The following is a 6,000-nucleotide window of genomic DNA, read 5'->3' on the forward strand; positions in this document are numbered from 1 at the left end:
GGGCGCCTCACACAGATCCGGGCTGCACGAGAGACAGTGAGTGGTTTATATAGCTGCGAGATGAGAGGTCTGCGCACCTCGCAGCTATAGAAACCACTCACTATCTCTCGTGTAGTCCGGATCTGTGCAAGGCGGGCTTCTCACCTCACACATAGCATGCGTCGGTTCAGAAAAACCAAGGCTTAAGAAGATCTTTGCACTCCCGTTTGCCTCATCACAGCTGATGTCTACCGGAGTAGTAGACGGAACGTACAGTTACAACAGTTCCAGAAGATCATTTGTATGTATTTATTCACACTGCAATGGGTATATACCCGGTGGCAGTGGTAACTAATTACACTCAATAATGACAATAATAAACTTATTAATTAAAAATACAATTAATAATAATACTAATAATTAATACTAACAATAATTTATAATAATAATAATAATAATAATAATAATAATAATAATAATAATAACAGGGAATAGGCCTATCCTAAATTAAATGAAGCACGATCTCTTAAAATAACATTTAAAATAAATCTAATTTGTATCTTAAACCTAAGTTCGAACTAAAACCCACGAGTATGATATGTTCATATCTGCACAAGTACCTTTCAACATTACACTCATTTCGCTGTCAACTCACTCACTGCACTGGAACTACGACACATTTCACTGATTCTATCCTGATTTCACTAACACTTCAAAAACATTTCACTGTTCAAATACTTTGCACTGCCACTACAGTATAAACTATAAAGCTTCACTGACAGGAACAGGTTTCACTTACACAACACACTTCACTGAGACAACATAATTCTTCACTGATACAACACTTAAATAACAAAATATCATTTACACCCTTTAATTACTGTGTATAATTACCGTCTATTAGTAAAGTCCTTAAGCCTATTTTTAAATACATTTTTGGTTGTTGGTAAAGCCTGCAGGTAAAGCATTCCAGTCCCTGTTAGTACGATTGAGAAAAGAAGACTTTCATGGCCCTTTAATCCGGATAACATCTTCCATTGCTTCAATGTACCACTTGTGTAGTTATCAGAGGCGGCTTAATAAGAAATAATCTCTTTCAAAGATGTAAATCAGCGGTGACCAAAGCGGGTATCTTGATTACATCGTGTAATCACAAACATTCAAACGGGTACGAGGAGTTTACTGTACATTGCTGTATGTTTCATTCACGCACTGAAGGCAAGCAGTGTTGGTATCATGTCGCTCTACAAACTCTGTCTCTACAAGCAGAAAGAGGTGGTTTCGTAAAGAATGAGAAGTAGAACTTTTTTGTTGTTGTGTCGGACAAAATGTAATATGTTTACGTTGCTCAACGGTTCAACTAAGAGTATATAGAAACATTAATTGCCACGCTGAATAAACTACTACCACCACCACCACCACCACCACCACCACCACCACCACCACCACTAAGTATCTGTTTCTGTAATTCTTCTGTACGTGCATGAATATTGATATTGTTAGATCTTCTCCATAGAAGGATAAACTTATTAGGTTTTATCTCAATTTTAATCTTCTTTATCGTTAGATGGCGGGAATTATTTATTAGTTATTCATTTAATAATATTATTGTAGAGAAACTGATTCAATATTATGTTCCAACGAACTATTAAACCCCAGGAATTGACATGTCTTAAATCATAGCCAGGAAGAGAAAGATGAGATAAATAAATGTAAGGAAGTCAGCTACCTAGTGGGGTTTAAAATATCTCGTGCTCTAAAGCCTTTTAATAGAACAGAATTTCTCAAAAAGGGGTAATGATTAAAATAGCTTAAATAACTTGTCCATAAGAAGTTTTTAATTTTGAAAAACTACGAATTTCTCGACTAAGTATCGAGAGAAGAATTTGGAAAAATTCTTGATTATATTCAAGAGGAAGGTTTAAAAAAAAGAAGCAAGAAAAATCTCATATTATTCACTGACTCTTGATGACAGCAGTGAAATTACTGATACAGCAAAGCTTGAGATTTTTATTCGCGGGATTGATCACGATGTTAGTACTGGAACCACCACTGGTTGTAGTTTTCATGCCAAGTACCATTCCTCAGTCTCCTTACTTCATAGGCTGCCTGTCGCATGTAATCACTGCAGCTCGAGTTTTGGTCACCGCTGACGTGAATGAGTAGAAAAAAGCAAGAAAATATTATTTCCATGAGGAACAGAAAGAACAGTACTCTTTGTAAGATAGGGGAGAATATCAGAGGTTTGCGTTACAAGTTTGATAAAATAAGACATGTGCAGCGGCATTATGAAAATATGCATCGTACGCAGGGCTACATCAAAGTTTAAATGTTTATTTTTTTTAAGAGTCATTTAATTAAATTTAATTCTATTTTTCTGAGACATACAGCTCTTTCCTTTCTAATTACAAATTATTATATATTTACGCATCTTTCCATACTAATTTCGACATAAAATTCATCATCACGATAATATACGTTACTATACTTACAAACTACTTAAAATTTTATCCCTTGGTAGTTGCTGATCGTGTTAAATAACTGGTAGGAATACATAAAAACAAGTTTTGCAGTAGAAATAAATTAAATGCAACAAGCATTAAACCAAATACAACAACTGGGCCGGAATTTATAAGGGAAAACATTCTGGAATCGAATTATGACTTGCATAAGAAATTACTAAAGCAATATACAGGATGGGACGGTTATACGTTGAAATATTTTTTGAGGTAATCGGAGATAGTGCGCAGTGCGCGGGAGAATTGATAAACGAAAATAATTTATATAATTTCAAACTATACCGAATTACACGGAAAACGTTTCAGTGTAAATGAAATTCGATTTTATTTTAGGGAGAGTATCTTTAAAATCTGACCTTTTGTTTACTGATTTTAATGTTTTGAAAATTAAACAGATTTATTATATTGCCTTATTAATCTTCATACATAAAAACCGTAATAAATTCAAATTGTATCATCACAAATATGGAATTAAAAGATCCAATTTTATACGACTAGAGGAACCAAAGTGTTTCACAAGCACAGCTCTGAGCCATAGTACCTACTTTGGTCCAAGGTTATACAATAAAATAATTGATAAATACCCAAATTTGGAAAATTTTAGTATCAGGAATTTAAATAATAGCGTTAGGAATTTAATTTTTACAGAATATATATTGATTTAATATGTATATGTATTTGTATGACTTAAATTGTTAAAATTGAAATTGTATTTTTAAATTTAATTTATTCCTGTAATTTTTTTCTTGACCCAGTTTGTGTCAAAAATTATCTTTGTGTTTATCTTTGTGTTTAGATATCTCCCTGAGCACGAGTTTTTTACTCCTTCAGGGAAGAACTAAGATTGTATTTCTGTCAATGTTATTTTATTAACAATAAACAATATAAATATTTTTGGTTTCTTTTTGTTTTTTGTACTGGTTTAACAGTTTGTTATTAATTTATTTTGTTTTTCAGAGTGGGGGAGCTTAAGGCATTCACATTATTGTATCCGAGGTAGTACAATATCTAACGCAGGCGGCCTACTTGCTTGACATTCACCAGCCCGTGCCCCACCCCTGAAAGGGGTCTATTAGAATAGAATTTTAGAAGTACAGTAAAACTTGGTTATAGCCACCTCGTTTTGTGCGACACCTCGCCTATAACGTCAAATATTCTGTGGTCCCAACTAATTCCCCATAAGACATATGCTTTTCTACCTTGCTTTACGTCAAACGCATATGCGTCTACCTCGCATATAACGTCATTTTCAACCTCAGTTTGGAATAAGATATTCTAAGAACCAAAGTATCTTAAGAAATATTTTGTAGAAATCTGACCCTGACAAATTCTTTACCAGTCCCCTTCTGTCATAGACCTCTGGAATTCAGGCGGATTCCCCAGCCTATTGTAACCTGCCCGAATTCATGCGGTATTAGATCAGTTTCGACAGGAAGTTTTCACTAAGTGCACGCATTTTAACGCAGTATGGCCACTAAAAGAAGTGAGTGACGCTTTAGAAGTCATTAGAGTTATGAACATGTTCTATAAAGCTAGGGAAGGGAGCAGTGAAATTGCAACTGAAATTATGAACATAGAACGTAATTTAGCCCTAGAAAGTGTGTATTGGGCAAGTAGAAGACAACAGAGTAAAATGACTGATTACCTCGCTTCTAAGTAAAGTAGTTTGGTGAGTACTGAACAAACTGTTTTAATACAGAAAACTGTATTTATAATTGTAGGCCTACGTGTATTTTATTATGTTTATTGTAAGCTTAAAAGCGAATACATAAATCTAAAATAAGCCTAATTATGTTTATTATTTTTAATTTTCCACCTCACTAGACTGAAAATGTGAATCTCGGTTACTACGACACTCGTTTATAACAACATAATTTTTAAGGTCCCTTGGATGTCGTTATAACCAAGTTCTACTGTAATTTAGTCTGTTTTTTTCTTAGGTACAAAAATTCACCAATTCTTTCCATAGAAATTTATCTTCGTGCTTTTCCAACTATACGATGGTATGTTGCTCCTTAGTGAGATATTTTTGGGTTTCTACACAGTATTATGTACTCACGAACATCCAAAGTTTTGGGGTTATTGAACGTCAAATAAAGCAGGTAAAAGGGAACCGATCCTTCAAGTTCAGGACTGTAGAAGAGTTCCAACACGTAGGTTACTAATTCAATGCCTTCCCTGAAGGTACAGCTGGCAAAACTTCGGAAAGTTGGATAATTCAGCATGTATGACATGGTGCATACATCAAATTATCTTACATCATAATTATAGGGCCTACAATACCGTGAAAATTTCAAATGTTTATTATCTTATCTGTTGCCTTTGTTTATCGTTTAGTTTTTCATTCATTTAGGCAGCATGACTTTGGTCTGTTCTTTAGAATGCCCTAATAAACGGAACAAAGAAGAACCGTAATACCAATTTACTACTACTTTTATGCCACTGATTATGGAGCTAATTTTACTGGCTTTGCTTGTTGCTGTTGTAAAGTAATTTACTGTGTGTACCGTGAATAGATATAAGAAAAACATGTTTATTACGTTGTTAACACTTTTAATAGCCGTTTCATAGGCTCATTTTCACCTTGAAGTAGGTACGTACTTTAAGAAGAAATCATATAAATAGGACCGTTTATTTTAATAATCACAAAAACAATTCTCGATTTATTTTGATACTTTACTGAGCTCAAAATGGATTTTATAGTACTTTTATGCGAAATTCATTTTATGCTAGTGGCGAGTACTTGAATTTTCGTCATTCGCACAAAAGAAGCCAGTTGTGTAGACCAATTTATTGATATAATCGTTGCCCAGGAGGCTGGTTTATGCAACACTCTTTGAGAGATGAGATGATGATGATGATGATGATGATGATGAAGATTTGTTGTAATGTCACAAGGAAACCGGAGCTCCCGGAGAAAACCCCTGTATTACTTGGGGTATGGGTTGCCCAACACCAGTTATAAATCGGGAGTACATCGGAGATTGAACCCGGTCCACAGGATTATTAATTCAGAGTTATAGCCACTAGACCACCGTGGCGGCATTTGAAATTGAAAATAAATGATCATAAATACGATTTTGAATTTAGTTTTGTTGGAGTCATAATTGAACGACTCCAACAAATTACAGCTTTCTTTGTTTGTAAGGCAAAAAGGAAAGCAAAGATATCTTATTACAAGCATCTAGAAGTAAAAACCTCCATCTCACTAGAAAAGGGGTACTGAGTAGCAGTAGGGTTGTTAGTCCTACGTGCTGGCCGCCTTTGGCCCTAAATAAGTTCCTACATGATAATCATTTGTCAGATATTAACCATATTCCTACACTACTGTAATGGTAAAGTGTCGGCGCGAACAAATTGTAACTCTGAGGTATGAATTGAAGTTAATTTTCGGAAGGAAGGCAGTATGACCCAGCATTGCAAATTAGAATATACTGCGTGTTCAGTTCAAAGTGTGTCATGGCTCGCTATATATCGTCATGTGGCTAGCCAGTGAGCCTAG

Source organism: Periplaneta americana, chromosome 4, assembly GCF_040183065.1.
Source record: "Periplaneta americana isolate PAMFEO1 chromosome 4, P.americana_PAMFEO1_priV1, whole genome shotgun sequence".
Classification (NCBI taxonomy): domain Eukaryota; kingdom Metazoa; phylum Arthropoda; class Insecta; order Blattodea; family Blattidae; genus Periplaneta; species Periplaneta americana.